The 10,182-nt window shown below is 43.3% G+C and overlaps 1 long non-coding RNA gene across 1 annotated transcript; it reads left to right on the top strand.

The window, feature by feature from the left end:
• The first annotated feature begins 106 nt into the window (after nucleotides 1-106).
• On the top strand, nucleotides 107-1,327 carry LOC134220836 (uncharacterized). The gene is made up of 5 exons (XR_009982076.1): nucleotides 107-300; nucleotides 358-450; nucleotides 506-616; nucleotides 679-792; nucleotides 847-1,327. It is a non-coding gene; the product is annotated as an uncharacterized LOC134220836 (long non-coding RNA).
• Nucleotides 1,328-10,182: the final 8,855 nt, after the last annotated feature.

Here is a 10,182-nt window from a genome sequence, read left to right as displayed (position 1 = left end):
CGCTTTAGAAGGCTCCGCTACCGCGTGAATACCATTACACTCACGACAGCGCCAGCAAGCCAATCTTGACTTGGCACAATTAGTGCTCACGGGTCGCTCGGTCGCGTCGAACGACGAAGAAAGTTTGCGCAACCGTTGCATAGAGCGTGCTTTACGACAGAGCGTAGGAAAGCTTCGGTTTTCGGTAATTCGGTTTGGGAATATTCCTCCGCGGTATTGAAAGTGGCCAAAATAACAAAATCGGAACACAAAACCAGCAGAAAAGCACAGCATTGTAATTTCGGAAGCGTGCCAAGCTGGGTAAGTTCAATCGAGACAAAGATGGCCTCCACATGTACTCTATGGTTTCGCTTACAGAAGTGGTCGCCATTGTCGATGCGCTAGAAAATTGACTTCCACGTCGCTGGCTGAAGGAAGGTGGTTTCCGGGGAATAAACCGAAATACCGACGGTGAGTGCGACATTCCTTAACTTGCAACCGTGGCTTTATTAGAGTATGTTCCTAGATAAGCACGAAATAAGATCGACACGTGTCCGTGCAGCATTCGGATCGATCGCCATATTGGATTGGCACCCTGTGAAAGCAGCGAGCACAACGGTTGCGAGAAGTTTACATGGTGAGTGGAACCACAGAGCCAAATCATTTGGCGTGATGCTAATCAAATTACGTTTGGTTTAGAAGATTGATCCCTACTTCGAGGAGACCGACGCGAGCCTGAACTCACACCGAGTGGCATTGGAGTGGGTCGCGTAGGAAGAGCGTGCGGAGTCATCAAAAAAACCCCTACATAGGGTGAGTTGAGCGATTGTCATGGTGGTGAACAACCACTAACGTATCGAACGACAGGGTTTTTTCCTTTTAGTGGTTTCATTCCGGCGACCCAGTGAGCGTGTTTCGTCGTAGCGATTCTCCCCAGAGGCGGTGTCTAGACGGAAGATTGAGTGCACCGACGTCTCGGACGCTGACGTGGCACGGCGAGCAGAGGCCGACGACAGGCGTGACAGGTCCCTCGGCCTAGTCAGACCCGACGCACCTGAGGATTCGGAGTTTTGCTACGGTGGCGGACGCGATGGGTGTCGACTGTGTATGTGATTGTGTGGAGTGAACGACCAGAACCCCGAGGATTGTTGCAGAGCTGGCGTGCGTCATGATCAGGTGGTTGAGCATCGATCTTGCTTGAGTGGAGGGCTCGTGAGTACACTCTGAAGATTAGTTTTAAGTGCAAACTATTATATGCACGCCGAGAGCGTCATTGATAAGTGATAGGGCAAGAGAATAGGAGGAGGCCAGAAGGGCCAGGCATATACAATGTGTAAATAAATAATGTAAACTAAAAGTTGGGTTTTGCGCTTTTTGACTCGAGCCACCGGAGCCGGTGTAGGTTCTCATTCCCCCTACACGGCCACTCGTATCAGAGTTCATAGTCCAAACGGACGCGAGTGACCGTGCCGTAGCCGGCGTTCTAACTCAAGTCCAGGACGGATCGGAGAAAGTCATAAGCTTCGTTTCGCAGAAACTCAACACGGCACAGCAAAACTATTCGGCTACTGAAAAGGAGGCGCTGGCAGTGCTCGTTTCGGTAGAGAAGTATCGAGGCTACATAGAAGGTGGCCATTTTACCTTAATCACAGATGCTTCAGACCTCCAGTATATCCGCAACAACAAGTGACGTCCTTCATCTCGACTTAGTCGATGGGGTCTGGATCTGCAGCATCTGGACATGACTATCGTCCACCACCGAGGTGTTGACAATATCGTTCCAGACGCACTGTCTCGTAGCGTCTGCGCAGTGCGAGCGTCCAAGCTGGAATACTCATCGTAAACCCTGAAGATTGAGGAAGAGCCGAAGAACTACTTACCCTGATTTCCGTTACGAAGACGGACAGCTGTGGAAGTATGTCCCGGTCGAGGATGAACCGTATAATGCGCGGTTCGAGTGGAAGATGATCCCGCCCCCAAGAAACCGATAACTTACCATTGAACAGGAGCACGAGAGTTGTTTGCATTCAGGAGTTGAGTTGAGCAGGAGTTGAGAAAACTTTGAGCCGACTACAGCTCATGGATCACTGGCTAACATGGCGTCGGATGTGAGAAAATGGATCCAACAGTGTACCACGTGTAAGGATTTTTTTTTTTTTTTGTGTCTTTATTAAGGAGACTTTCAGCCCGAGGCTGGCTCGTCTCCGGCACGTGTAAGGAGAGTAAGCCAGCAGCGGTACCCACGGTACCAGTCATGGGCAAGCAGAAGTTAGCGGATCATCCTTGGCAGATTATTGCCATGGATTATATCGGCCCACTACCGAAGAGCAAGTCCGGTCACATCCATCTATTAGTAATCCAGGATTTGTTCAGCAAGTAGTGTCAGCTTCATCCGGTAAGAAGAATTGAGGCCGGGAATCTTTGTAAAATTCTCCGGGAAGGTTGGTTTCTTAGAAACTCTATACCAGAAATCGTGTTAACAGACAACGCGTCAACGTTCCTATCCAAGGATTTCAAAGCGTTGGTAGAACGACACGGTATCAAACACTGGACCACATCACGCCATCATAGCCAAGGCAACCCGGTAGAACGGTTGAACCGTTCCATCAATGCCGCAGTACGAGCATACTGCCAACACGACCAGAGAAGCTGGGATACGAAAATCGCGGATATCGAACACGTGTTTAATAACACGGTGCACTCAGCCACTGGTTTTACCCGTTTTATGTGACGCGGAAACACGAAATCGCCCAGAGCAGGGATGATCATTTAAAAATGCGTCGAAAAGAAGACTATTCACCCGATAACGATACCGACTACCATTCTACGATCTCTAAAGAGATTTATGATATTGTACACAAAAACTTAGCGAAGGCCTATGCAACCGGCGCTCAGAGCTATAACCTGCGCAAACGCATCCGCCCAGCAGATTTTCTAGTGGGCCAGCAAGTGTACCGCCGTAATTTCAAACAATCCAATGCAGGGGATTATTACAATGCCAAGTTGGCTCCAATGTACTTGCCTTGTAAGATTATTGCGAAACACGGATCTAGTTCCTATGAGTTAGTGGATGCAAAGGGGAAAAATATAGGGATTTGGCCAGCAGAGCATATAAAACCTTAAATCACCTCTACCGTTACGCTTGCAACCGATAGTTCTTTCTGTTCAATTCAATTTCCTGTATTAAAAACGAGATCCCTTAGCCAGAGTGTCAGAGAACTTGCTCTCTAATACACGCACCATTAGCAATTTTCTCAAGTGCACTGAGAGGTTTTGCATGCTGTGAGTGGTTCAAAGCTTCTATGTGACGTCTACTGTGCCTCTCAGTGGGAGTAGGGTGAATTAAAGACTAGCATAGGAGATCTGATTCATGTCTGAATCGATTGAGATAATGAATATATGTTTTAATGGCCGGCCAATAAAAAGTAAGTTTTAACTAGAAAAACAACACCGATCATCAGAAAACCTAGTGTGTCTTTCCTTTGGTAAGTCAATCAATGTAGGGAATTTCTGAGCGATCGTATCAGAGAGGATTATGGCTAAAGTATAATCAAAGGTCTCGGTGATGAACGGGATAGTATTGAGAGAAAAGCGATTCGGTCCACTAACGAAAGATCTTCTGCTATAGCCGGTAACTGGAGGTCGCTGTGACTTATCGGATTAGATGGGACGAAGATAAATAGTTGACCAGCAACACTCAGCTTCGAGCAGAGTGTCAAGATTGTTCGAGGAGCTCGATTGACCATTGGATTGACCAATTGGATTCACCGTGAGGTCACGGAGCTCCCCCAAATGCGCGTACCCGAATCGAACATTCCCTAAATACTTACCAAATTTGACCCCAAAAGCGATTGATTCAAAGTAGTTTTCTTTAAGAACTAGTTATTACGTTACATTTTTGTTGTTATTTGATTATTCGTTGCATTACAATTTTGATCAATAATTTAATTCAACTGTTAAAACATGATTTTTTTTATTGCACCTAACGGGAAATATTACATGAGTCCAAGTCCCATTAGTATTTAATTAAAGCGAAAATAAAATTATATGTACTTTGGTTTTGTAGTTAGGAGTTAGATTTAATATTGTTAAAATTTATTGATTTGTATCTGCCCATTTATACGCCGTTCGCTACCAAATCGATTGGAGCCCCACTACCAAATACCGAACTACGGTTGGTATGCGTGTGGCTACGGAAATCGCCGAAAAAGAAAGAAGGGAGAAAAAGAAGATGATAATTTTGTTCGGGATGTGGGGCCGCGAGCCCAGTGCGGAGTCTCTTTCGTGCCAAAACCAGTGAACGACACACACGGAGCTCGTGCGATTCCCTCTAACACGTTCTGGAGGATATATTGTAGAGTGCTCGGTGAAAAGTGGCCGGGTAGTAAATCTAGCCCAGTGGTGCCCAGTGAAGAATTCGAGATCGGTTAAGTGTTCCGTGAAATTACCCTCCAAAACTAGCGGGTGGACGAGTGTGTTTCTTATCCCCGTTTATGCACGCTTAATGGGACTGTTGTGTGGTGTGTTACGGCAGAGTGCACTGTAGGAATAGTGAATTCCGCCTAATGCGAATCAGGAGAACAGATTGGGAGAAGAACCCCATGGTGCGCGTTTCGACATTACGTTAACGTCCGTCTAGACCATACCCGAAAACGTGACTGATCCGTGAAAGTGACACTGTTCCGGTGAATTCTCAAACGGAGACGCGGGTACCACGTCCCGACGCGAGTGTATGTTGAGTGCCTGAAATATTTGTCCTACCCCGACGCCCGTACAACGAGTATTCCTTATCGCCACCCAATATCCACCGGCGGTGAGCAGAGCGACGGCGCGGGCCCAACCTAATCTTAACTCTCCTATGTCAGAGTAGGCAGCCCCTGAGGAAAGGTAAGTGGCATGCTCCTCTATTGTTATAACATTCTGGCTACGTGCCCGGCCCACCGCAGTCGTCCGTTTTTCGCGGTGTGAACGATGGATGGTTCTCCCAGCAGCTCATGCAACTCGTGGTTCATTCGCCTCCTCCACGTACCGTCCGCCATCTGCACCCCACCATAGATGGTACGCAGCACTTTCCTTTCGAAAACTCCAAGTGAGCGTTGGTCCTCCACGAGCATCGTCTAGGTCTCGTGTCCGTAGAGGACTACCGGTCTAATGAGCGTTTTGTAGATTGTCAGTTTGGTACGGCGGAGAACTCTATTCGATCGGAGCGTCTTGCGGAGTCCAAAGTATGTACGATTTCCAGCCACTATGCGTCTCCGAATTTCTCTGCTGGTATCATTTTCGGCAGTCACCAGTGAGCCCAAGTACACAAATTCTTCTACCACCTCGATGTCGTCACCACCGATGCAAACTCGCGGTGGGTGGCTCACATTGTCGTCTCTTGAACCTCTTCCTATCATGTACTTCGTCTTCGACGTGTTGATGACTAGTCCAATCCGCTTGGCTTCCCTCTTCAGTCTGATGTAGGCTTCCTCCATCTTCTCAAAGTTACGTGCCATAATATCTATGCCGTCGGCGAAGCCAAATAGCTGGACGGACTTATTGAAAATTGTACCACTCGTGTTAATCCCTGCTCTTCGTATTACCCCTTCGAAAGCGATGTTGAATAAAGACCATCACCTTGCCGTAACCCTCTGCGGGTTTCGAAGGGACTCGAGAATGCCCCTGAAACTCGAACTACGCACATCACCCGATCCATCGTCGCTTTGATCAACCGTGTCAGTTTTTCGAACGTTACTACCCAGTTAACATTTTGATACGTATAGCTTTTGATATAAGTTGTCTTATACAAGCAAGTAAACTTGTATATAATGCACTGAATCGCTATATACCTACTAAAGTGGAGGCCATATGCGTACTAAACAACGATTTTCTTGAGTTTTCGTAAGCATTATTACGATCTAGCAAACACAAAAAAAAATGTAAACAAACATGTCCCGAACATTTGACCTTTGGATCCAACGCCTTATGCTCTACCGATGTGCTAAACAGCAACTGTTGAAAAGCAGCAACTTTTTGACAATCATAATCTAGATGAAACTCTAGTGTTGACTACGATATTACGGTATACGATGTCTATCACATTTATACGATTCAAGTACTATGTTGTTGTACGTACAAATGTAGCTTGAGTCTTGAGTCTGGAAACTTTTTGTAATTGTTCCGATAATGTTTACACATAAAACGATTGCACAGCATCCCAAACGATTCTGCCAACATATTAACGATGATGAAATGTCAACATCAACATTTCGCCGTGTTTACCTAGGGTGACCATATGGTATCCTAAAGGAGGACATGTCCTCCTTTTTCATTAAAAATCAGATGTCCTCCTTTTGCACTAAAATGTCCTCCTTTTTTAATATTTTCATAAAAAAACAGTTGAATTAAAAACTTTTTCTGTAGAAATTCTAGTTTAATGAGCAATACTGCAACAGAGATCCATTCGCAAATTAATCGTGTTGCACACATTTGCGTTTTTTGCTTTCTAATATGAAATATTTTCCTTTAAGTTTTCGAATAAAATCAATGTCAATATCAAAAATTAAATACTTGAGTTACAGTAACACAGATGTCGAAGATAGCAGAAGAATCGGAATTAGGAAAAATGGATTAGGATTTTTTATTCAAAATTTTCATCGAGGAAACATCTATCGAATTGCCTTTGAGGCACATCGCACGGTACGTTTCTTGAATACGTAAGGCAAAGAGGAGCCTCTATGCCATGCCTAGAAATCTGAACTAATATGAACAGTTGAGTTTCTTTAGTCTAAATCTGAACAGTGTTGAATTTCTTCAGTCGAGAACTTGGTGATACAGTTAACGATATCATTCTCATTAACATGCCTTAAATTTTGATTTTCTATGACATTCAAGAAAAAAAAATTTGATTCTCAATGACATTCAAGAAAAAAAATCTCCACTGGTCTTCTAAGCATCTTGTGTTCGGTCCTTATAGAACCTAATGTTCTGTCAGATATCTATTGCCAAATGTTCAGAATTATATGCGATGAGCTTTTCTTGTTAAAATTCTTTGGAATATCGCTGAAAATGCCAGCATAATACTATATTTGTTCACTGTTGATTTTAAAATTGTTCTAGCCAAAATCTTATTATTACAACGAAGGTGCTTGCTGTTTATAACTTGAGGCCATCCACAAAGTACGTCACGCCCGTAGGGGGGAGGGGGTTCCTAGCAGCGTGACGATTCATATAAAAACATTAGAGGTTTCATACAAAAAGTGTGAAAAAGGAGGAAGGGGGGTTGAAAATCGTCAATTTTGCGTGACGTACTTTGTGGATCTTCCCTTAATATAAATTTCAACGACAGTTGGAAATATTCCATCTGGAGATGTAATGTTAATAAAGAAAAATGAAAATGTCGTAGGGGGGATGACGGCTTTGGCAGTTTTTGTTCTATTATTGTCAGGGGGGTTTTTATGACTGATTATGCTTAAATTTGGTCTAAATATTCTTTGCATATCAAAGAATATTGTGGCCAAATTTCATAAAATTTGGTCGAAAAATACCCCTGCCAATAATAGAACAAAACCTGCCAAGGCCGTCTGTTCCCCTATCTCCCAGCTAAACCAAAGTTTCATATGCTAGCGAATAAGTGTACGAGCTGGAAGCGATATCGGCACATTCCTCTTTTTTAGCTCACGGAAATTGTACGTAAATGAGCTCCACTTAGTGCACTTATTCGCATTGATATACGATCTCCGGTTTTTGTTTTTAAAATCAAAAATCAATCGATATTTTGTATGTCCTCCTTTTTAACCAAATGTCCTCCTTTTTCGCTATGATTTGGGTGAATTGTCCTCCTTTGGGAAAATTTAATATGGTCACCCTATGTTTACCACTAGTGCTGAATTATTTTCATTTGTTTGAAGTTTAGTTGTTTTTTCAATGTTTGGCAGAGATACGGAGCACAAATCGGCAGGATTTATAAAACGGATAACAGCATTTATGCTATGGAATCAAATCACATCGGATAGATTGAAGTAAGTAGAAATGAAATTAATTTTATCGCTGAGATACAGTGGGCTTTGGTCAACGCGCAGAAGTAAAAACTATTTACGTACAATGCACATCCGTATACGATTTTTATGACAACACGTATGTGGATATACGATATTTGCGATTCAATCTGATTAACTGGATATTGTTTATATCATTTTACGATTTTGTTTAACACAATCGTTAATATTCCATATGCAGGTATTACATACGATAGTAATCATATTTGGGATATTTTTATAAGTAATCATTTACGAGTGTGATAAAAAACTGCAGTATATGCGATCAAATATATACTTTCATATACGATCTGTGGTTTACTGGGTAGCGCCTTTATTTTTAGACAGTTTCTGAAGATTCATATATCAATCGATTCGGACACTCTCCAGCAATTTGTCAATTTCATTGAAACTTAAGATTATTAACGATAAGCTATTGAAATTTTTAATTCCTTTCAAAGTTTTTTTTTAACTTAAATTCCTTTTATTTCATTTTGTAGTGTGTAACAATTTTTTTTAACAGTTTAAGTGTATGGCCTTTTGGCCCTTCAGCTTTATGTATGATTTTGTTTTAATTATTTGTGAAAGAAAATTGTTTATAGTTTGTCTTATTTATCATGTTTGCCTTTAGGAGACATTAGTTAACTTGAAAATGTGATAACCTAACTACTATATACACTAATATATACAAAAGAATTTGAAAACCTAAATTGGAATTAGCGCCCTAATAGCACCCTGATCCGAGTGCAAGCAAAGGACCCTAAACTTTTCTTTACACTCACCAAAGCGTTAATGTATGGTTTTTATCCCGGTCAGACTATGGACCTCGGATATTCTTGTCCTGGGAGGGGTCTTGAGGATCATCCTTAGGAATTTGTTTTGGACCTGTTGAAGTTTGAGGTGGTGGGTTTTAGCGCAGCTCTCCCAAACCTGCATGCCGTATTCGATCACAGGAAGGATGATTTGCTTGTAGACAGCAAGCTTAATTTTCAGGGACAATGACGTCAGACGGTTGATCAAAGGATACAGCAGTTTCAACAAGACGTAATACTTCGTCACCGTCTTGTCAACCTGTTGCCTGAAAATAAGCTTGCTGTCGAGGATCAAGCCAAAGTAGTCGGCCTCATTGGCCGATGCCACAGTCGTGCCATTAAGGATGATTTTACAGTCCACAAGCGGAACATGTTTAGGGGATTTAGAGTGGGGGAAAATGATGACCTGGGTCTTCGCCGCGTTGATATAGATCTTCCAGATGGTGAGGTACTCTGTCAGGGCATCCAGGCCTCGTTGGAGTTCATACAGGTAATTGTTGATTATTTTCACCAGGTAGCTGGGAAGATTGTAGCGTTGTAGTTTGTACACCATGGCTGATGTTTTTGAGACAAACTTGTTCCGTCTGAGGACGTTGGTAACTCGAGTCAGTTGGTGTACGGTTGACCAACCGCGTCGGAAACCAAACTGTTCCTCGAGCAAGATGTTGATATTTTCAGCAGACTCAAGTAACCGGTGATGAATAGCTTTTCGAATAGCTTGGATAATCTCGAGAGAAGGATGATGGGGCGATAACTTTTGGGTGAGGAAGGATCCTTACCAGGCTTCCGGATGGGGATGACTTTCGCTGACTTCCAGGACGATGGGAAGTAGCTGAGCCGGAGACACTGATTAAAGATCAGCGAGAGGTGCTCAAAGAACGGACCACTCATGTGTTTGAGCTCGAGATTCAGGATGCTGTCGAAGCCTGGGGCCTTCATGTTCTTCGATTATTTGATATAGGCCATCAATTCGCCAGCTGAGATCTCCAACTCATCTGAGAAGTGGGTATCAAATGGATGTTGTTAGCATGCTCGTTGACAGCTGCTTCGTGTAGACTGACGTTGTTCTGCCCAAGATTGTGTGCGCTGACGACCTATTTCAGCGACCTTATCTGCAGAAGTTATCAAGCGATCCTTAGAGCCATTATTGTCTAGTGGGATCAAAGGTGAGATTGGCCGAGGCTTGGATTTTAGTATTTTGGTCATTTTCCAGAACGGCTTAGCATAATCTGGAAGAGTGCGGAGCTTATTCGAGAAATCGTTATTTTTGAGGTCCAATATTCTGGCCTGGATAATTTTTGTAATGATGTTATTTGGTGAGTGTATCGATGTTTAGGGAGTTGCTTACCTGCCGAGCCGTCGGGACATGCTGC

Source organism: Armigeres subalbatus, chromosome 3 (genome assembly GCF_024139115.2).
Source record: "Armigeres subalbatus isolate Guangzhou_Male chromosome 3, GZ_Asu_2, whole genome shotgun sequence".
Taxonomy (NCBI): domain Eukaryota; kingdom Metazoa; phylum Arthropoda; class Insecta; order Diptera; family Culicidae; genus Armigeres; species Armigeres subalbatus.
The sequence above is the reverse complement of the archived record's forward strand: the minus strand, read 5'-3'. Positions and strand labels throughout refer to the sequence as shown.